Genomic DNA, 24,203 nt, shown 5'->3' with positions numbered 1-24,203 from the left:
GGCAGTTCTAATGTTGATTTTAATGGCCTACAACAAATGAAATGGTACTTCCTAAAAGTTTTTGTTTTCGCTCTTTTTTCAAATATGTAGTTACATATTTACTTTTAATTTTTTATTTTTTTGGTTAGATTTGGTTTTTGCCACCCTCAACAGCGCGCTGTACTTTGTGTGTTTGTGTTGTATTTGCAAAGTCGCGTGGTGAGCGCAGCAAGGCGGCGCGGCAAGGCAAATCAGCCAGCAACTTTGTACCTGTAACCTTTTGCACTTGGAAATTCTGTCTACATTTCGTAGCGGGTCGTCGCATTGACAGTTACTCGACAGCTCTAGCAGCAAAAAACAAATAGTGCAACAACACAATAGCAGCAAACAGGCAGAAGAATCGAAAGAAATACACCAGCAACACGCTTTTTTTTTTTTTTTTTGGTTGTACCAAACTGCAGTTATGTTGCTAGCAAGGAACCTTTTTGTAGGACCTTAAATTGCAGGTTGTCCAATAACTTGTATTAATGCGTCTTGAATGTTAACTAATAGTTCTTCTGGAGGTAAATGCAGCCTTGCAGTAATACGACGTGGCCATATGACATTTGCAGTGTTGTATTTTTGTGTAATTGATAAGCATTAGATTTACAAGATTAATTGAACTCAAATACATTTTCTTTGACATTCATTTGGAACTTATTTTTTCCTTTTTTTTTCCATACAAACTTTTTTTTTTTTTTTTTTTTTTTAAGTAAAACCAATAGCTTTCGCAATTTCTACATATACATATTGGACTATGTTGATATTTACAAGACAATTTGTGATAGCCTGCTCAGAGCAGAGCCTTTACAACCTCTCTGCCTTCAAGGCTTTTTGCTTATATATATATATATATATATATATATATTTTTTTTAATTTTTATTTTTTATTTTTTTTTTTTAATTTTTTAAACCTTGTTTTCTTAACCTAAGGGCAATTAATGATTCAGTTCCCATACATATGTATGTTGTTTCTTATTGTATTTTATTTGGACATTTATACTTGATACAAACATCTGTAAGTTAAATCCAAATATCTTATTTCCTTTAATTTTTTTAAACTTAATCTTCATTATTATTGTCATTTTTTTAATTTTTTTTTTATTTTTTTTAGTTTTTCTCAGCATTTTGTCAAGACCTGCCTTGTGCAGAAATTTTAATACCTCCTTGTAGTAGAATAAATTCTTTGTTACCCAAATTTCCTTAAGCTCTTTAAACTTATTAAAAATAATAAATTCGTTTCTAATTGTACCATACTTAGTGCACTCAAAGATCAAGTGCTCAGCAGTTTCTATGGCGCTACAGCTGTGACACCAATTGGATACTTCTGGTTTGAATTTACTGAGATACGCTTTGCCATACGTTTTACCTACTATCAGTCTATTCAGTAGCTTTGTGTCATATGCGTCATAGTCCCAGTTTTTGTCCCTGAACCATGGTCTTTTTCCCCTGTTCATAATGCTGTTTACCATACTTTCGTCCCATCTGTTACTCAAAATTTTGACCTCATCTCTCCATTCATCCCACAGACAGTTGCTCACTCTATTAAGCATCTCACTCGGTGTCAGGTCTTTTTTAAGCGTCAAGCCCTGCGTCACTGCAGCTTTGGCCGCAAAATCAGCTTTCTCATTGAACCCGATCCCAACATGCGCAGGGACCCAAATAATGCGTACCTCCTCTAATACCGACCTTCCGATTTTATTATGTATGTCAGCTACAACGTAGTTGTTAGTTCGGTCACATTTTAGCGCTCTCACAGCCTGCAAACTATCTGTGAATATGCAAATTTTTTTGTCTTTCACTCTTTTTGCAATCACAATGCATTGCTTTACCGCGACCAGCTCCCCAAAGGTAGATGCGTAAGTTTCTTCTAACTTGTATAAAAATGAAATCCCTTGCCTCATGTCATGCACCGCACAACCCACCACTCCTTCAGATACAGACGCATCCGTCGAGTACAGGTGAAAACCTCAATCCTCTAAACTACTCTTTTCCCCATAGTATAAAGCCTTCAGTTATTCACTCGAAAAATTAGCTTTGGAACCTTTTAGCCTCGAGGAGACCAAACTCAGTTTCTCGTGTCTGCTAAATAAAACATTAGTATTCAACCTATCAAAGTAAGATTTGAACTTGTTGTATGTGTACCCGTAACTCGATTTCCTAGCATAGCTTTCCTCAACCTCCCTTTTCAAACTCGAGTTGATAAACCACTGCTTTGATATTTCTCTCGACGTTAACCATATAGCTCTTTTCTGCGGTGGAAGCTCACATGCAATTGCATATCTTCCATAAGTCGGCGTGTTTGGCGGAACCCCTAAACATCTTCTTAGAGAGTCATTTAATATGGTGCATAGCTGTTTATTATACCCCTCGGGCATGTTAGCAAAAGTGGTATTAGCGTACTCTGCTTTTGATCGAACAAATGATTTGTACAGCTTTAATCCTACCATCGGGGTTAACCCAGATTTTATAGATGTAATTCTTGCCAGCAAATTTTTTCCCGGCACAATAGGTTTCTTGACATTTCCTATGTGCTCTTTAATTGTGGAATTAGCGCTTATTACTCTTCCTAACCATCTCATTTTTTCCACTTGCTCCACATTGCAACCATTTACTCTCACATTAAACTGTTTTCTTCTACCCATCGTCATAACCATAAATTTTGTTTTATTTAAGTTGAACTTGAGACCCAACGATTCACACAAACTTTGCATTTCCGCAATTTTATTAGTAAAATCATTACTTGCTACCTCCTCATTTCTGCTGTGCGTTATTATAGCAAAGTTATCCGCATATTGAAAAAGATGAGTATTCTCATTACAGACAGAGTGCAGTTTTGCGGTATAAATGTTGAATAATATCGGAGAGAGACAGCTTCCCTGTGGCAATCCATTGTTTACTTCGACAGAGCATTTACCCAACGTAAGAATTCGTTTGGAAAAAATATTTATAATCCAATCACAAATTTTTGGATTCATGCCATGTCGCATAAGTATCCTATGCAACATAACTAAATCCACGCAGTTGTACGCATCAGAGAGATCTATTACCTCCAGAAATACCTTTTCACTCCTGTACTTCCTATCTGCTATCAATTGAAGCGCTTCATTCATGCACATTGTTGCAGAACGCTGCTTCCTGTATGCAAAACTTCTTTGCGGTATTATGTTACCATCCTCCACAAATTTCATAATTTCTTCTTTAATTAGCATATTAATACATTTGGCTACAACTGAAATTAGGGAGATGGGACGATAATTGCAAATATTTTCACGATCCCTACCCGCTTTTGGAATAGGTACTATTCTTATATATCTCCACTCTTTTCTTACTATATTTTTATTGAAGTGCTCCTCCAATGAATTCACAAACGCTTTTTTTGCCTCTACCGTCAAATTCTTTAACATTTCATATGTAACATTATCCATACCCGCTGCAGTTAATTTTTTTTTGCTAATTAGTAACTCAAAATCTTCATAAGAAAAATTTACATTAACATTCGCCACTTTTTGTTGTTCAGTTGTCATTTGAGCCCTATCCACAGTTGCCCCCTCAAACTGTCGAACCTGATCCTTCAGAAAGCTCAGAAACTTCTCATTGTTCTCATCTTCCCAATTGCTACAACAATACTCTGTTCCACCTTTCATGTTGCCAATAAATTTCCAGGCCTCTCTTGAATTCGAATTACTGTTGATTTCATCAATTTTCCTCTTGAAACTGCTACCTTTAGCCTCTTTTACCTTCTTTTCCCACTCTGTCTCTAACCTCACAGCTTCTTCCATATCCTGCACCTCATTAGATTTACTGGCTTTTTTCCTTGCTATCACAAGAAATCTATACATTTTTCCCATTTCATCATTCCACCATGCTTTCGGCGTGTGTTTGTACCTATTTAAGTCAATTGTTGCTTCTTTCCTTGCTTTTTTAACTCCTGCCTCAAAATTATTCATAGTTGTAAAATTAATCTTTTTGATATTACTAAGTAGCTTATTTTTTGAGATGAAGTTGTTAGGTAACTTACCTATGTTATCTATCTCAATTACAATTGGTAGATGATGACTACCACCCAAATACGCTCTATTACAACACCACCTGATATCATTTGTTAAATTTGTGAACGCCAGATCCAGCACTGAGCCTGAGCTACCATTCACACTACCCACATTCATAAAAGTTTTATCTCCTTTATTCACGCACTTCAGATTAGCATTTCTGACACCATTCGCCAAAATCTTGCCCTTAGGGTGGCTGACATCATCCCCCCACTTTGCATTCCTCGCATTGAAATCCCCCAACAATACCACGTTCGTGAATTTGCCGAGAAACAGCAACAATCGACTAACCACTGCTTCAAATATCTTGCTGTTGATGTTAGGTGGAAAATACACCGAACAGATGACTAGATTAGTCACCAAGCTTGTCGTTCTCGCAATCAAAATATCATATTGCGACCTATACTTTATTTTCTTAAAGCCAATCCCTTTTTTAAAACCTATTGCAACTCCTGCATATCCATCCGCTCTTGTTTTTTAATCAAATTAAAACCCATTAGTTTGTGATTTTCCACCTTTTCATCATGGGAAAAAATTTCTTGCAACCCTACAATACTTATATCGTTCATATTTATGAAAAAGTCTAAATTATTTTTGTTCGCCTTTAGGCTTTGTACATTATATTGTAGAATTTTTATCTGGCTCATTATTAGTGTTTGAACGTGTAACGTAAACCCCATTAACCTCTTTCAAAGTATCTCCTATCTTTCTCAAAATTGGTTCACTTTCATCAATTTCAAACTTCTTAGTCAATAAAGCCACTAACCTTTCTACTTCCGAAACTTTTGCCCAGCTTGGACTATCAAAAACCGTCTTTTTAGCCACCTTATCTTGTTTTTCCTTCACTACCTCAGGTTTATCTTTCCTCTCTTTTCTTTTAGCCATATGCGCGTAACTAAAGGAGGTTATTCTCCTGTTAACCACCATATCATTATTTACACGGTTATTTTGCGCCCCAGAAATGGTAGGAAAATTCTCCTGATCATCATCCAGCAGTGCAAAACGATTATTTTGATCAATGACCTCTTTGTATGAATCTATAGCCTCTCTTTTTGAAATTTTCTTTATCGTCATTATTTCCAGAAGTTGTTTTTCCCTTTTCCATACTTGACAAACACTGTTATTCACCGAAGTATGCCCCACATTTCCGCAAAGAATGCAATTATTGGCTTTTACCTCACACTGACTTCCGCAACCTTCCTCCTTACCACACATAATGCATCTGTTCTTGCCTCTACGCCCCATTCTGGTATGCCCCAAGCGTCCGCAATTGTAGCACTGCTTTGCCCTGGGTACAAAGTGCTTGACTTTAAAGTTTACATAAAAAATTTTAATCTCATTAGGAATCTTGTTCCCTTCAAACCCTATTTTCACTGCCAAAGTCGGTATTAAATTGTCTCTGCAATTTGGGTCCCTGCGCATTATTCTGGTCACACTGGTAATTTTACAATCAGATGCTATATTATTCTTTATCTCAACTTCAGAGAAGTCTGTCAGTATTTGCGTAATCACTCCCACTGTTTCAATCATGCTTTTAGGAATGAAGCTCCTAATGAGATTCACTGCCAGCAAATGATTGCTTAAACTTTTGTTAGCATCTTCATGCGTGTAGAAATATATTTTAAACAGAGATCTCCCTACCGCTTTTATAGTCTCTTAATCCCTTCAACTTTGAAATTTTTAATTTTGTTCCATAAAAAAAGTCCATTTCTCATCCTATCATTTTCACATAAGGGGCTCTTAGACGTGTCGAACAACACACAAAAGTCACCCTTGTAGCTGCTTGAGTATGTAAAAGTATTTAAACTCACCATCCTTGACCTTGGCTCATCGTTATTACTCTTGCTGCTATCGCCTTGCCCATTAGTGTAACCCACTGCATTTGTACTCTCGCTTTACGAATTTGTCACGTTGCTAACGCTTTGCATAACTGTACACTTGTCCAAGTTGCAAAGTGTGTCTGTGATCTCACTTTGAGAATTTGTCATATTACGAACCGTTTGAGCAACTGTACTTTCGTCCATGTTGTCGAAAAAACCTTTTTTAACCTCTAAACCTTGCATCGGTATTTGCTGATCCTTAATTTTGTTCGGCTTATTCGGTTTTCCATTAAGCACTTTTGCTTGCTTATTGCAATCTTCGTCCGTACCTGATTCTAATAAACCATCATTAATACCTTTGATATTCCTTCTTCTACGCTTCGGGCGCTGAAGCGTCCTCCATTTTGTCTCACAGCCGCACGCACAACCACGAGGCACCCAACAGTACAAAAAGAAACTTACCAGAAAAGCCACTCCAAATTCGACTTCTGCGTAAAAAAACTGCACTCCGGCTTCGATCCTTCAAATGCTGTAATTTTTTTTACAATTTACACAATTTTAGCTAACAATTTCTGTTCCAATTACAAATTTGTCTTTCACACAAAATCTAAGCCTTTATACACCGTCCTTACACAATGGCCGCTGAATTCGCAATCGCAGCAACACGCTTTGAACACCAGACAACGGTAACGTGCTACCTATTTTACATGATTTCATTGCAGTAACACAACAAACTGTTCCAATACAAAGCAACAAAAAAAAAAATAGGTTACATACTTACTTACTTACGAGAAATGTATGAACTTTACGCCAGCGATCGACAAGCGAACTCTTTGCCGAATAACTTTTGATGTACTGTAAAATCTTGTTCTTCTAATGCCTATCGGTGCTTTATAAGGATTTCAGCCCTCTCTCAGGATAGTGATATGAAGGGAGGTTGGACGTGACGTCAACGGGTTTGTGGTAAAGAAGCGCTCAGCAAAGTTTCGCAAGTGGCTAATCTCTGATCTCGGTTCTCGAAATCTGCTTTTGGGGTAAGAAAGAAGTTAAGTCCATGATTTTAAAACCTGACGCTCGCGAATCCACCTGATAATCGGCTCACAACTGCCACAGTAATGACTTGAGATAATGTTTATGCTTACTCTATGAATTACGGTAGCAGAAGCTACGGTTAAAGCTTCCACTGGTCAACAGCTACATATGTAAGTTTTTAAGGTTTAAGAGCTTATCAACCCGATACTGACCGAAACGTGGCAGGAGTACCTACATTGCAAAGGTTTTCGTCCTGCGTTTGCTAAGTTGACTAAGAGCCCTTTTGCTCAGAAGTGGACCAAAATTGTTGACAGTTCCTCATAAGTGCCCTGTCTTGTCAGCTTATCGGCTATGCAGTTGTCGGCGATATGAGCTTGATAGTCTTGAGAGCTTCCTTATCTGATGCCGGTCAACACGTGCCCAGAACTAAGAAGGCACCGTGCATTTCAACGTTTCATCACTCAGGCTTTGCTGAGCTGTCTATTTAAGAGCCCATCTGCTAAGAAGTAGACCACATGTAGCCAGTGAGGGTGGCTGTTATTTTCTTATTCGATTGATAGTCAGATGCAATTGAGAGAGAAGCTGTTTCTGACCGCTTTCAAGTGTATCATTAAGAAGCCAAGAGCGTTAATTACCGGATGGCTATCAGAATATATGTTAACCTCCTTGTAAGCTATTATGTATATTTATAAGCAGGGAACGGATTTTTAGGACCTAAAAACCTATAAAAAAGGCAAAATAAAGTAACGAAATAGGCTGGAAAAGGCAAAATAAAATAGCGAAAAAGGCAGGAAAAGGCACTAGGTATTGTAAAAACGGCAAAAAAAGGCAAAATAAAATAGCGAAAAAGGCAGGAAAAGGCAAAAAAAAAGGTATTGCAAAAAAGCAAAATAAGGCACTAAAAAAGACAGAAAATACGAAGAAAAATCAAAAAATATATTTTTTTTAGAAATGTTTATATTACAAGTAAAAAGAGAAAAACTATGAACTAGTTTCATTATATGAAAAATTTGTACTTTGAATCTTTGACTATTTTATCCTTTCGAGTTTCTAACTCATAAAACTTTAATCTGTATAGTTGTAGTAACATTGAACCACAAGATGCATTTTGAAGTTTTCTGGCAGCATTTTCATTCGATTTTCGCGAAGAAAAGCCTTGAATGTACTAAATGTGCGCTCGACGTAAGGTGATACAAGTGGAGCCCAATTTAAATATGGAACGTTTGAAACGTTCATATTATCACGATTAAGGGCGTTTTCCGCGCCCTTTACAATTTTATCCACACCCCTTATTGTCTCTAAGCCTACGTTAGCTGAGAAAATGGCTTTGAATTTTTCCAACACCAGTTTGGCAAGAGGTCCCTGCGCTTCTATAAGCTGCATGGGCATGTGTATATTTTTTAATCTTAAAAAAAAAAAAATTCTAAAAAAAAAAATTCTAGAAAAGGCAAAAAAGGCAAATATCTTAAAAAAGGCAAAAAAAAGGCAAATATCTTAAAAAAGGCAAAAAAAGGCAACATCAAATGTGTATATATGGAATCAGAGAAAGCTAAATCGTGAACATTCTTAATCGAATATACTCTATCTCTTTAGCAGAAAAAAAGGCAATTTCCATAAAATCCGTTCCCTGTTTATAAGCAATCCTTCCGCTGCTTCTCTTATTGATGATACGGTAGCGCCTAACTTTGAGTTTGATGGAGAGTTCCTCACAGAAGTCACCTCCACCTATTTTCGTAAAATTCTCGATCCATCTGTGAATCAATTCAAAGAAGCATGATTCCGTATGCTATACCGCGTTCAATCCCAATCCCAAGAGGGCAAATGTATAGATTGCGAGGAGTGCACTCCAAACCAGAGCCTCTGTTCAGTGATTGGTTCGAGCCGGGATGAACTCGAAGCTTCCTATAACTTCGATGTTCCTACAGCTGGAAGATAACTTAAAGCTCAAACCCTTAGTCTCACCGCGGTGCGCGTAGCAGTAGTCTTTCTGGCAGTGCGTTATACGCCAAATTAAGGGTGATTCGCAATGCGCTACTGATTCGGTTTTAGGAAAATCTTTGCACTGCTGGTGGACTGCTTAACCTTGTTGCTTAGTGACGTTATCCAGTGTATACCATCACCACACAAGTACCTCTTATTCACATCTGGCCAAGGACTCTCAGTTCAGCATCATATCTTAAAAATTCTTTGTGGAATTTGTATGCTGTTGCAGCAATAGTAAAGTATGTGAAACACCCTCGGCGGGCAAACCCCGCGCTTGCTAATGGCCACTCTGCCATAATGTAAAGATTCTGACGCCATCTGTAGTCTCTCTTTGGTGATAGACCTACAGGAAAGTACATAGCTACCTAGAACACAGTTAGCGCTTTCTGGCACCATTTGATGTACTTATCGTGGAAAAAGATATTTGTATCTAATCACTAACCGACTTCTAAAAAAGGAGAAGATTATCAGTTCGTCGGAATATTTTTTTTTTTAAGTATGTTACCGCATAACTTTGGACCAAATTAACGACAATCTATACATTTTTATATGAGAATTGAAGTCGGTTTTGCTTTTTGCATAAAAATTAATTATTTTCTAATGAGTTTACCGACTTCCACTAGTTCTTTCCCAGACGCAGAGACAGAGTGACATCGAGTTATTCGGATTAGACCCCTATTTCTACATCTCAGCCCTTCCTGGTTCCGTCGGAGCCTCTCCATCGCCCACTCGGACTCTTTTCTATTCTTTATTAGAAGGGAATTGCACTTGTTTGTACCTTACCATATAGTCCGTCAGTTCGTTATTGACCAACTCGTTTCCGAAGTACTTCATTTTTGGTTTGAAAGCAACGGACCTGTAACGGCTAATGCAACATCATCTGCTTATTTGTCCACTAAAAGTTCCTTTAGTACATGAGCTCCAGGCCGAATAAAAATGAAATGAAGAGTTCCTCCTCTGGTATCCCTCCGGCCAGACTGGTGAATAAGCCTTACTCCAAGTTTTTCATCGCGTTGAATGCAAGCCTGACCATCGGTGCAGAAAGTAGTTAATTAATTTATTGTCATACTCATAACATCTCCAGGGAGAATTCATTGATCTGAGCAGGGGATGAAGCTTTGGTACAATAGCACAATGCCCTCTTATGTCTGCTGCGAGAACGCTTACTGCAGATCTTTTGATTTCTGAGGGTATTTCCTATTTTTCTTGTCTAACCGCAGTCTTAATGACCTACAGGCCTGGCAATCATCTCCTTTACTCTATAAGTCAGTTGCAATACAATGGGAGATTCATAAATTTCCATTATATGATCAAATGTCATACCTGTGCTGCTCATCAGCTGCCTTGCTTCCGTCAAGCTTTATAGGTTAACCAATCCTGCAAAGAGTGATGTTGAAATAGCCCGGTGATGCCAACGCGGCAAAGTCCATTGACTAGTCGCTTTTCGGCTGGCATCGTGCTATTTATTGAAAGCATAGCTAACTTCTTAATATTGTAAATCTCAGCTTGGAAGATAGTGCAGTCGTTTGAAAACGCTAATCTGCAAATATTTCGTATAGTGACCTTTAAAACATCAGTATATATGGACATGCCGTCCTCTGCCTCTGTAGCTCTACGTATCATTCTTCTCTGCTCTGAAACCTCCCAGCAAAAAATCGGTAATCGCTTTTAGTGGTAACGTGTTCTAGAAGGCATAGCGTTATAATGCCTTCAAATTTTTCGGCTTCTTTTAGGCATTGCCGGTAATGCAAATTAGAATGTCCAACAATATTTTATTTATTTCGCTTCTTTGTTTGATTTCGGGGAATGCAAAGTAGAATGTCCTATAATATTTCTTTTTAAATTCGTTTCTTTGCTTCATTTCCGGAAATGCAAAGTAGAATGTCCTACAATATTTTATTTGTCTCGCTTCTTTGCTTCATTTCAGGGAATACAAAGTAGAATGTCCTACAATATTTTTTTTTATTTCGCTTCTTTGCTTCATTTCGGAGAATGCAAAGTAGAATGCTGCATCGTAGTCAGCTGAAAAATAGAATGAATACCCAAAAATTCTTTTTCTACCGTTACTTTCTGTGGAAATTTGTCTCGCATAAAAATCATGTTTTGCTTTGTTCAATTTGCAGCGAAGTTGAAGTGAGTCAATGAAGTGAAGTACAAGAGTGAGGAAGTACAATTTTAAGCTTAGTTAAATATGCATGTATGTACATACCGATTTTTAAGAAAATCTAAATACCTAAATAAATACATATATATGTATAAAAGCTGATTTATAAAAATTTTAATTAATTTTAATCTTTTAAGACATTTTCTGATTTCAATTTAATATAAATAAGTATGTACTAAGTGTACTAAGTGTACTAAGTGTACTTATTGTACTTATCTAGGCATTCTACATCAGTTTCTCTGTAAGGCATTCTTTGTTCGCTTCTCTGGATTCTGTTTATCCATGCGTTCTCCCTTCGTTTGAAGGTAATGCTGCGGGTAAGGGCTTACCTCCAATGACATGCCCATGTTAAAATAAGGCCTTCTTGAAGCGAAAGGGTAAGCGATTCCCATCGCCTAGCTCGTTTCCACTTTCGTTTCTGTGGTAATCGTGTTTTTTGCTGGGCTTATCCACGAAGTCTCAAAATTTTGTCGTCAGTTCTGCCTTAAATATAAGTCAACTTTCATTTTATAAAGCCGATCTCTTCATATATTACCCACATGTCCCACATCTTTGTTTTACTTAACCAGGTAGATATCGCGTGCTTTTCTGTGGTCAGTTTACCTTGTTTTTTTTGCTAGCGTATTACCGAACGCAAAGCGTGTTTTTAATTATACCCATCACTGTCTTTAGGACTGGCTGATTGTCCTTGAAAACGTTTACAGCTGTTGTTGTCCCGTCGACTATAAGGCTGTTTAAGCCTACGTTCGGCACAAGAATATAGCAGTTTCCACTCCTTCATTCATTTTGGATTCATCCATAAGCAAATGGCAGATGTAGTAATTGGATCGGAGCCCATTCTTCTAGCTGCCTTTAGGATATGAGTTTAGCTAAAAGCCCCTCAAAGGTTTTAATAAGAACGAGGTGAGGTTTGCAGGCCACTAATCTTTGCGATACAAATGGCCACGTCTACCTAGTTTTGGTATGAATGCAACTCTTGCTACTCTTCATATCCTTGGAGCGTAATAATACCTTATAAAGTACTTAAATATTTACGTCAATGAGTCTCGAAATCAGCGCAGTAGCTCAGGAATTTTTATGCTCTTTGCACCTTGATGATTTAATTATGTTGAATGATCTTTAAAAGGGTCTTCGTTACCCATATTGAATGTCATAATCGGATGTTCTCTCGCTTCAGTGCAGCTAAAAAGTGGGCTTCTTTCTATTAGAATTTTCAGCGTTTCCCAACCGCTGCCTTATCTTAACTGTCTATGATCTTAACTTATATACCTATATCTATATATTTTATATATATATATCTCTTCACCCATCCTGCTTTGGTAAAATCAAGTGTGCACTTGGATGGTACATACATACTTACCTGTGTTTCACGTTTGTAGTTACAAAAAATTGACACCATGTACCGTTGTGAACTGCGCGCACGCCCACCACATCAAATCTAACAACCACACATATGTACCTTGATGAGGCAAGTAGAAAATGAAAGAACGTGCCAACGGTTATGGGCGACAGGCGACAGGCGACGTCGACAAATCGTGCATCATAATCCACTTTGATTGACTTTAATTATAAAAATGTGTCCGAGTAAACACAAATCGGCTGTTGAATTTTAATGATTTTAGAAAAACAAAAAAAACAAAAAAACAAAGTAGTAAAAACTTCTTTATTGTGAAATCAGTCGTTCATTAACTTCGGTCATTATGTACTCGATTTTATTGATTTGCATACAGAATTACTGGTAACTGTAAGCTTTAAGCATTGAGTATAAATGTAAATGCTTTGGCAAAGGACCTAAAATTTATTTCTTTGTTTATAGTTAGAAAATTTAGTTTTAAGTTCAGGCAAACTACGTTGGAAGCCGACAATGTTTATAGCATGCCAAACTGCATACTCGAAAAAATTCCAAATAATCTGATTAAAAAGTTGAAAATTTTGATGAAAATTTGCTGAATTTTCGCGAGTTTTGCACAAGGTTTAGGAATTATATTTTTATGTTTTTTGTTGTTGAATGAACCATATTTTTATACAAAATTGGCGGAAAAATATTACATTAAAAATTGTTGCATATATTGTGAAAAATTTGCTGTGCTAATACTTTGTTCCGGCAGTGTAGCTCGAACGTGAAAAACTGAACGGATTTATTATAAGGTATTATTTGTTGTAGTTAATCCTAAACTAATTAGCAAAGTAGTGGGCGTAATCTGCATGAGCGGCAAATAAAATGGGTCTTTCTGTAGAGACGGGCTGCAGGTTTTGTGGGCTGGTAGAGGAAGCCGCAGACCATATTCTATGTAATTGCCCACGTATCATGAATAACAGACTGATACAGGATTGTCTTCTCCATCCAAAATTTGGAACATGGTACCCTCCAAAATGCTTAACTCCTTAAATAGCCTAAGATTGGAGTGATTACAATTAGGGTTTAGCACAATAGATCTTCATAGGTCTTATTATAATAAAGACATGTAATTGGAATCCGGAAATCTTGGGACACTTTTGTATTCTGAAAATATTTGACTCTCTTACGGGCTACACGGATCACACTTTGGTTCCGGATAACAAATGCTTCCATAAGCCAGGCTACACGAGGTGCATAGACGGTGGATACGTGCCATTGGCCCGGAGGAAGGGGAGGGACCTGGTATCCCCAAAGCAGGAAACTCCTCTCACGTATCATCGAAGGACTTCAGGCCAATTAGTCTCTCATCCTTACTTCAGGATTCCTTGGGAGAGACTAAACTTCCGAGGAAACCGCCCTAAATTCGGTTGTAAAAGATAGAAAAGAGTCTTTGGAAAGAAAATACTTCAAGGTTTGGGCTTTTCTAGATATGAAGTGGGCCTTTAATAACTTGTCACCTGAGGCGATTGTAAAAGCGCTTATCTCCCCACGCTCTCCGACAGAACTATTACTGGTCAATAGCAGGGGATTTCTGCCTCTATGAAACCATCACTAAACCCATTATGCTGTTTGGGGCTATTATATTAATAAGGTCCAAGCGGCTGGAACAGGTGAAAAGGGCTGCCCTAATTGGAATTAGTGGAGCACCTCGCACACCTCGCACACCTCCAACGCTGACTCTAAACGTGATGCTAGGCATCAATCTACTCTACACATAGCCCACCAAGGGATGCATGGGAGTCGGTGGTAGTCTCTTGAACAAAGGACCGTTGAACATTTTTACTGAGAGGTCGAAGCATGATGGCAGATTTGGAGAAGATGTATTCTGTGAGGAACTCCTCTAAGATATTAAATTAAGGTTATGGTATTTATATAGCGTGTTCCAAGCATATATCAAAGAAGCAGCCAGTCGGTAGTGCACCATTTAAAGAGGTCAATATCCACTCTGACAGTCAAACGGCGCTCTGAGCGATCCCACAGGCTGATGGTCAGTTCAAAATTCATATTGCCGGATCTTCTTCTCTATTGCTTCCATTGGTTCCGCGGTTAACCGATATTTCAGAAGACTGCTGTGAACTGACTAGGCAGGACACCCTAGGTCCCATCACCAATTAGAGGGACCCTGCGCACTTCTTATAGACACATGAACTTTAAGAATTCGCTGAACCAAACTCCAGATAAACTCTCTAGAGTGGACGTCAGATTCTTTTTGGAACTCCAGAACGAGCACCCAGCGCTTTTTTAACCAGGATAATCTGTTTTGTTTTTAGTGGAAGTTTTAGCTCCACTTCACAGGGTTATAGGAGAAACTTGTTGTCTGTCTGTCTGTCTGTCTGTATGTTTGTTCGCGCATCACTTGAAAACGAATGCATGGATTTGAATGCAGTTTACACCGATGTATTGATAGAGGTCTAACTTAAAATATAGGAAGAAAAAAATTAGAAAGTTGCCACCTGTTTGAAAATTGGAGTTTAAGTAAATTGATAAGAAAAATTAATTTTGCAATATGGGCGGCAAAGGAAAGAGGCTGAAGAAGGCTTACAGCCAAAAATATTTTTTTAGAGTTGCCACCTGTTTGAAAATTTACATTTAATTTAATTTATAAGATAAATTGAATATTGCAATATGGGTATCAAACTGAAGGGGTTTAGGAAATTTTATTGCCGAAAATATTTTTAGGGGGGCTGCCACCTGTTTGAAAATTTTTATTGTATTAAATTGATAAAATAAATGAAATCTATATCTACATCTATACATACATATAATAAAATTGTAACAGGTCGATGTCTGTACCTTATTGATATTAAAGAAAAATTAATATGGTGGGGTTTTATTAAAGCTACAGAAGCCAAATAAACAATTTTTACAATTTTTGAATCTCTGTCTGTCTGTATATTTGTACGCACATCGGTCGAAAACATGGAATTGAATGCAGTTTTCACCGATGTATCGCTAGAGATCTAGCTTCCAATATAGTAGAAAAAATTTGAGAGTTGCCACCTGTGTTTAAAATTTCGGTTTAGGTTAATTGATACGGTAAAGTGAATACTGCAATATGGCTGTCAAAAGAAATAAATTTACAAAGGCTTACAGCTGAAAATATTTTTGTGGAAGGTTGCCACCTATTTGAAAACTTTAATTTAATTTAGCTGATAGCATAGATTAAATATTGCAATATTGGCATCAAACTAAAGAGGCCAGGTTATTTTAATGCTAAAAATATTTTTAGGGGATTTGCCAACTGATTGAAAAATTGTATTCATTAAAATTTGTAAAATAAACGAAATATTGCATATTAAACTAAAGAGGATTAGGAAGCTTACTTTTGAAAATATTCTTCAAGCGGGTTTGAAAACTTTAATTCAGTTAAATTTATAATATAAACTAAGTGTTGCCATATGGGTATCAAACGAGAGTATTTGAGAATAATGAAATTGCAACAGGCCAATATCTGTACATAATAGATGTTAAAGAAAAATTAATAGGGGGTTTATTAGATTAACAGAAGCCAAATATAAAATTTTGGTATGTTTGTCTGTATGTTTGTAAGCGTATCAAGCAAAAGCTAATGTATGGAAGTAAATGCATTTTTCTCCGACGTACATATTGCTAGAGCTCTAATTAAAAATATAGAATCCATTTTTTTTTTTTTTGTTTTAGTTTATCGTCGATCATTATTCCTAGGCATTTGAACGTATTAACTTTTTCCAGTGCGTCGTTGTTTATATTTAGAGTTAGCAACGGACCGTTCTCAAAATTTCGCCTTGATATAACCACAAACTTAATTTTTTTATTATTTCTGTGTGGAAGGTTTTTCGCTAAAAAAAATTAAAACTTTTCGTTGTTGCTGCCAAAAAATTAAGAAATCTGAGACGTCACGTTTTACAATTTCATACAGTTCTCTTTACAATGTATTTCACTAAACTACTAAACGGCTGCATCGACTTGGTTCATATTTGGCAACACCTTGAAAATAAATATTCTGACCAGAAATTTACTCGGTATGTAGCTCGGAATATTCCTAAAATTCTTATAAAGACTAAAACGCAAAAAACCAATATATCTCTAAAACCAATTACGCTGGGGAACTGAAACTTAGCACTGATGCATATATTGCAAATACATTGGGAAAGGGGGCGTGGCTCCTTCCTTCCATACAAACTGAACTTCTCATATAGCTTATCTCTGGAACTGCTTACGCTAACCTCCTGAAATTCTACACAGCTACATATGTTATCAATACCGTAGTTATGGCGAAAAGTGGTTATTAATTGGAAAGGCTGGATCGATATACATTTACGTAAACGCGCAAGTATCATTCGATTGGGAACCATTTTCTCATAGATTTCTAAATCCCATTGAACTATTGTAACTTTGTCTTTAATTTTAAGTAAGGTAAAATTTATGTGAAAATTTTGAAGATTTTTTTTAAATTTTTCACAAAGAATGGAGCTTTGCTTTTACGAGTTTCGCTATAAACTGTCCTCTCTACATACCTATTTGCATAAAATGATAGCCGTTTTCGTTGTTCGGAATAAACTCAAAAATCACTGAATAGAGTTCCGTCAGATTGTCGGAGGTTATCTTACATACATATATAGTCCAATTACATGCTACTATAAAACTCGCTAGGTGGTGCTGGAGTAGAGTTATTTATAAAAATCGTATTTATTAACCGATTTCGTTCAAATTTTAAATGTGAGCTATGTACCTGTATGTTGGAAAATTCTTTTGATAAAAATTTACCCGATTAGTGCCGCTGGAGTTAAGGTTTAAATTCATAACACGTATTCATTTTATGGTAAGCAATGGTTTTGCAAAAAATGAACCCAATGGATGGCGCTGCAGCCGAAATGTATAGAAACCCCGTGTGGTTGGCCTGCTTTTTTGCACCTATGTTTAAGTTATACGAATTTAATTTTGAGATGTCTAAATGAAGGATGGGGTTAAGTTTTTCTGACGCCCTCATGCACGATCATGCGGTCTTGCATCTACCCAGAAATCAGTTAATACATTTTACCACGAATTGTAAAAGTGGTGAATTAACAAGGAAAAATCACCGTATTTAGGTATATCAATTGCTTCATTTGAAAGATACTTAAGCGATCATTTAGCAATGTACCGGAAAACTTTTCATCCTGTGGGACAGCGAGGACTCTTGGCCCTCCTATAAAGAAAACGCACTTCTGTACTCTTGAGTTTCCCTATAAGAACTTTTATTGGCATACGCATCGCACCAATGTTGTAGTTGCAAGATCATACAAAAAGATTACGCATGATTGGCACAGATCTTACAGGTGGAAATAAGGCCATCAGTAAAGCTCATGACACCAAAAGGGAAATGGTATTCCATATGGTACCACCGCGTTGCTATTATTGGCCTATGTGTGAGGAGGACACTGCGCCTTAGTGGTTTCAACTTAAATCAAAAATTTTGACTTTACAGACTAATTTTGTTTTTAAACGCTCTATTGCATTGGCTAACGTAAAAGCTCTTATTAGGTGCCGCGAAGTAAGCGGGCATTGGCTAGTCAGTGAATATATCAATAACAAGTGGATTCTTAATCGATGAATATGTCGTTAACAATTTCGAGTATTATATCTATAACAATATTAATAAGGTTGTCGATTATTGCAAAATTGATAAATTTATTGATAAATATATCGATAACAATATCTATAGCAATAACAATGACAATATCGTTTATTATATCGATAAATATACTGTTTATATATCGATAACAGTTTCGATAAATATATTGATTTCAATATCGACAAAGGCTCCGATAAATACGTTGAAAAATATATGTATCAATAACAATATCGATAATTGTATCGATAACAATATTGATTATTCTGTCAATAAAAATATCGAAAAATATGTCGATAACAATAGATATCAATAACAGGGTCGTTAAATATAACCGTGAAATAGTCTCAAAAATCTCGAAATAATCCCGAGAATCCCGAGATAGTCTTGAAAATCTTGATTCAGTCACGGGAATCCCGAAATGTTCTGGCTGATTTGGTCCCGAGGATCTTGAAAATCTCTAAAATCCCGAAATATGTAGTTTCCAAATGTTGAGGTGTCTTAAGTTTATTTGAGGTGTGGAGAGTTTGGGTGTTATGAGCTCAGTTGTGGAAAATTTAGGTGTGGGTAGTTAAAGGGTGGTGAATGAAGGTGTGGTGAGTCTCTGAGCGAAGGTCACTCAATTTGCCGATGCTAGCTGTACTTAGTTCAGGCAACAAAATAGGGATGGAATGAATGTCGGCGAGCCCTTGCCAATGCGGGGCTGTGATAAAGAAATTTCATATATGTACTATCGATTTTCTCTTCATCGCGAAAGCTACGACAGAACTTACTCGGCTGTAGACGTATATCAAAAAAGTGGTCTTTTACCGAATTTAGGCGTGATGTGTTGTTCTAACCTACCTTATATTGGTTAGGTTAGGTTATGCTGACTGATCTTAAGAAGTGTCACATAGACGAATATAATGTCCGTAGCGCTTCCAGATACCTTTAAGACCCACTAAATACATATCTAGTATTTTCACGCGATTTTAAAGAATATTGCCGTGCCTTTAGCGAATTTTAGTAGACACTTGGGTCATTTGCCGATTGATAATAATATGTCCTGCAGTTGGCAAATTATATGCTCCACAGTTTCCTCGTTATTAGTACACTTCCTACATTTTTATTTGGAAGTCTGCAACCCTGGCTTCTTTTCCAAATCTTATCCACCTTGCGGAACATGAGATGATCTTGTAATATTCGGATTTCTCGAGAAGGAATTGGTATATACGTCACTAGTGAGATATTTAAGAGGACGCCCGCCTTGGTTAGGGGACCCAATACAGGTAGTAATCGAATTTGTTTTGTATGAAAGTAGACCGTTAATGACATGCTTGATTATATATGTAAATGTTTATCCTTTCGCTTGGCGAGTTAATTTCATTTAGAATCTCCATATTACAACAATCTTTGTAGATTTGCGTTGTGTTTCTATTCAACTCCACGTCCTTACGCCAACCATCAACCTCGATTGTAGCTTCCAGAGATCTAGTAGTCTTTTCGACCGTTTAAGGATGACGTTAAACTACTGTGACCGTACATTCTGAATCCAAGTTGCCCCGCGGCGTTAATCCCCGGATCAGTTGTAAACGCAATGTTCCTGGCCAGCAGCTCCGCCGGTGGCATGTGTAACATTGCGTGGAGCGCCCCATAGATTAGTATTGGCTTAACGATGGCTGTGAATATCCAATATTAAAGAGCGAGTAAAAGCCCCTAAGTGCAGTCCAATATATTCTTACATGTATACAAGTACAGTGATGCTGAAGTCTTCCTCAATCGCTCGTGTCCTCCTCTATATACCCCATATTATATGAATATGTGTGGAAATATTTCTTACGGATTGCCTTCGATGTCACCCTCTAAAACTCGATAAGCTTATCCTTAGTGTGGCCTTACCCAAGGCGGACCATCAGGCCGCGGGAACAATGTGAGACATCACACGCCACTTTTTCCCACAACTGTTGACAGCAGGGTATTCATTGTTAACTTCCAAAGGAGAGGGAATAGAAAACTGACCTTCGAGGTGCCACTTGTTGCTTATCTAGTTGCAGACTATGGGGGAGGTGCCCAGCCACCAAATTAATAGTTCTGACCCTAGGCTAGTGTTTTTTCGATGGCAGTTTTTATCTGATGAAAAGATGTGTCAAAGACTTGCCTTTCCAATAGGAATGCTACCAGCAATAAAATTTTTTGCAATCAAAAGTACGAGTACATCTGACATTCCCTCGCGAGATAACGTGCAGTGGATATTCGGCTGCTGAATACACATCGGAAATTCCGAATTTTTTGGACTCACTTTTTTCAAGCGGTTGCCCTATGACTTTTTCTCTACGTTATCGCAGACATTTTTCATGGAGGCCTGTTGGGAACACCTAAATTTCTTTAAGTCTTTCTTGTAGGTAGACCAAAAGCAATTACGTTTTGCACCATTTAATATAACTTCTTCGAAAGGGAGGCGATTTCTCTAGTGAAGCCTCCTTTTGTCTGGTTCGCTAAATGAGTTTGTCTCACCAAGAAAAGCAAGGTTTGCTTGAGAAGGCACAGCTTATTGAGAAATGCGTTATTGATTAGAGGATCCGATAGCATCTGTTTGAAGTTTGACAATGCACCAACAAGAATTGGATGACGAGCTGGAGAAAATGAGAACTACAGTCACTAAAAAATTTTAATACCAAACTCAGTTCCTCATCAATGCCATACAAAATTAATTATCGTATCTTTTGAGAAAGTTCAAAAACGTTGCAAGAAAAAGGCAGTAGTTTAACTTATCTATGTACATATGTATTGAGAAAATGTTAGAGTAGTTACTCTTCTTCTTCTTTATTGTTGCTTTAACCGTTTAAGCAATTTTGGCAAACTTCAACAAAGTAAACCAGCCGTTCATTCACGCTAGCTGGCACCAATTAAAAACACCGAGTAAAGCTAAAGCCCCCTCCACCTGATGTGCCCAGCGCATAGCAGGTATTCCTCTTCTTCTATTACCATCAGCGGACACTACATCGACTAATTTCATCGCAGGAGCAGTGCAGCGGAACCGCTGATATAGCTGATTATTTCATCGTCTTGCCGTAAAATCTATAATTATACGCTCTTTTAAAATATTCTACCTGAGCGTTCTCCAACATCAGATTTAAGAAAGCACATGGCAAGTTTGCTAGCAAACTTAATACCTGGTAGACTTACCAAGTCTAAAGTCGCACTCATAAGGTCCAATCAGCTCCTAGACGGTAAGCTTTAACGTTTCGCCACAACACACTCCATAAGACTTTTGAAGGACAGATCCCGCGGTAATTGGTGTAGATTGGACAGAGAACACCTGAATTCCAGTGGAAAGTAATGTGTTCATTCGAGAATTCTTCTACGCTCCTTATCAGCTTCTCGCCTGCGTATTTGAGTGACCCAGCTGGCAGATCATTGGCTCCGGCAGCTATTAATTTCAGAATATTGTCATCCTGCGATCAATGCTCTTATCATCGGTCATTGGCTCCGAATAGTTGTCATCTCAAGGGTTTTCACACGCTAATAGCATGCTAGCTAGTTGGAGTTGAGTTCCCTTCATAATTTAAGATTGCGATAGACACCGGTCACCAGTACGCCATTTTTGTAAGTCGCCTAGTTTTATGTTAAAATTTTTGTACGCTTTTCCTGTCGCTTTGGCTTATATTTTCCGTCTGCGAAGACAGACAGAAGACGTCTCTCCTACTTTCTCAACTCCCGGAAGAGCTCCCAGAGTCGACTGACGAGATGCTGGCTGTTCCATGTGGTTGTAACTTTTCGAAACCGAGCTTTCTTTGCGTTGTTAGATGCGTCCTTTTTGCTGCGGAAAGACGTTCGCGCTAGGTTAGGTTAGGTTAGGTTGAAGTGGCTGCTAGGCCCAGAGGGCGCCAGCACACTTAGGCCCGATCAGGGCCCATTGTGATACCACATGGATCCAAAGAAAACCCCTATTCCTTAAACCAGTTTGTGGAGTCTGCAAACCTTAGCAACTGCCGTATTCCAAACTTGGCAGTCGCGCTTAGATCGTCTAGAAGACCTATACCTAGGAATTTCTGTCTTTTCCTGCCCAGTGCTGGGCAATCGCAGAGTAAGTGCCTTATTGATTCAGGCTCTTCTTCGTCGTGGCAGCTCCTGCAGTAGTCGTTGTGACTAACCCCGAGGCGTTCTGCGTGCCTTCCTATCAAAATATGTCCTGTGAGCAGACCAATGGCCAGTGACATATCGCCTTTGTTGAGAGTGAGAATTTCTCTCGATCTCCGTACATCCCATTTTGGCCATGTAAGCTTCGTTGTATTACAGTTTTCAGTGCGCTCCCATCTGGAGGCCGCTTCTTCAAGGAAGTTCTCCCTTAGTAAGAGCTTGCAGGAAGCGAGTGGCATACCCACCCTCTTCCAGGCTGGTGAAAGTGGAGAGGAAGTACCCGCCTTTGCAAGCTCGTCTGCCTTCTCATTTCCTGGTATGTCACTGTGCCCCGGTACCCATACCAGGTGCAAAGCGAACTGCTCTGCCATCACGTTAAGTGATTTGCGGCAGTTGGCAACTGTTTCCGAATTTATAGTGACAGAGTCAAGCGCCATAAGGGCCGCCTGACTGTCTGAGTATATATATATTTCCGTAGTGGCGATAACAGCTAGTTTTAGGCTGTCAACGGCTTCTTGTATGGCTGCCAATTCGGCTTGAAAGACACTACAGTGGTCAGGTAGTCGGAATGATCTTTTTATTCCCAATTCCTCCGAGTAGACGCCTCCTCCTACCCTATTTTCTAGTTTGGAGCCGTCCGTGTAGAATCTTATGGCATCTCTAGACCCCGGAACTCCTTCGAGCCATGATTCCCTGCTAGGTAGCGTTACGCTATAACCTTTAGTGAAAGTGAGCCTTGGTACACAGTAGTCCTTTGTACTCGGTAGTTGTCGGTTTCTCAGAATTGTAGTGTGACCACAGCGAGCCACTTTCCAGCTTTTAAGCCCCTGTAGTCTTAGGGCTGCAAACGCAGCGTATTGTCGTCCCATAATATCTATGGGTATGATGTTGAGGATCGTGTTCATTGCCATAGTAGGTGTTGTGCGGAGAGCACCACTAATGCAGATCAGGGCCGTTCTCTCCACTTTTTGTAATTTAATAATGTTTACTTTCTTCTCCAGCACTGGCCACCATACCACTACCCCGTACAGAAGTATGGGCCTCACCACGACGGTGTATATCCAGTGCACTAGCTTCGGGGTTAAACCCCATTTTTGGCCGATTGCTCTCCTGCAGCTGTATAGGGCAACCGTGGCCTTCCGCACCCGCTCTTCGGTGTTTTGAATCCAGCTTAATTTTCTATCTAGGACTATCCCCAGGTATTTAGCGGACTCGCTTAATTTTAGTGTGGTCTGTGCCAGCCTTGGTGTTATCAATGGGGGGATTTTGTACCTTCTTGTGAACAGTACAAGTTCTGTCTTGCTTGGGTTTACCCCTAGCCCGTTATTTTTTGTCCAACTCTCGACTTCCTTCAGTTTTACCTGCATAATGTCACATAGAGTCTGTGGAAATTTCCCACTTACTGTTAGTGCAAGATCATCCGCATACGCAATAACCTTACAGCCACCCCCCTCCATGCCACACAGCAGTGAGTTTACCGCTGCGACCCATAATAGAGGGGATAGGACTCCCCCTTGCGGGGTGCCCCTCTCTACGAACCTGGTCAACGATACCCCCGCCAGCTCCGCCCGGACCACCCTGCATCTCAGCATTTGGTTTACGAGCGCAACTAAGCGCGAGTCGATGCCCAGGCCCGCCAGTGCTGCCGTTATCGCGCCCGGCATGATGTTGTTAAAGGCGCCCTCTATATCCAGGAAGGCTGCTAGCGTATATTCTTTGATGTCTAGTGATCTCTCTATATACGACACTATTTCATGTAGCGCCGTTTCTGTAGATCTACCTTTCGTATAAGCATGTTGTGTGGTAGAGAGTCTGTCACCAACCGACTCTCTGATACGGACCTCCACCAGTCTCTCCATAACCTTCAGTCGAAATGACGACAAGGTGATGGGCCTGAAATCCTTTGGGTTATTGTGAGACACCTTCCCTGCCTTGGGGATGAACACCACTCTTGATTCCCTCCACTTTCTAGGGATATGGTTAAGAGCTAATACTCCCTTAATTATAGCGTGCAGCCACGCTGAGC

General features: G+C 38.7%; 1 pseudogene; it reads right to left on the bottom strand.

Annotated features, from left to right (window-relative positions):
• Nucleotides 1-24,203, bottom strand: part of LOC118741985 — a 48,447-nt pseudogene that overhangs the window by 23,181 nt on the left and 1,063 nt on the right.

The sequence above is a fragment of the Rhagoletis pomonella genome, unplaced genomic scaffold (genome assembly GCF_013731165.1).
Source record: "Rhagoletis pomonella isolate Grant_MI unplaced genomic scaffold, Rhpom_1.0 Rhpom_scaffold_00006, whole genome shotgun sequence".
In the NCBI taxonomy this organism is placed as follows: domain Eukaryota; kingdom Metazoa; phylum Arthropoda; class Insecta; order Diptera; family Tephritidae; genus Rhagoletis; species Rhagoletis pomonella.
Note: the sequence above shows the minus strand (reverse complement) of the source record. Positions and strands in the feature narration are given on the sequence as shown.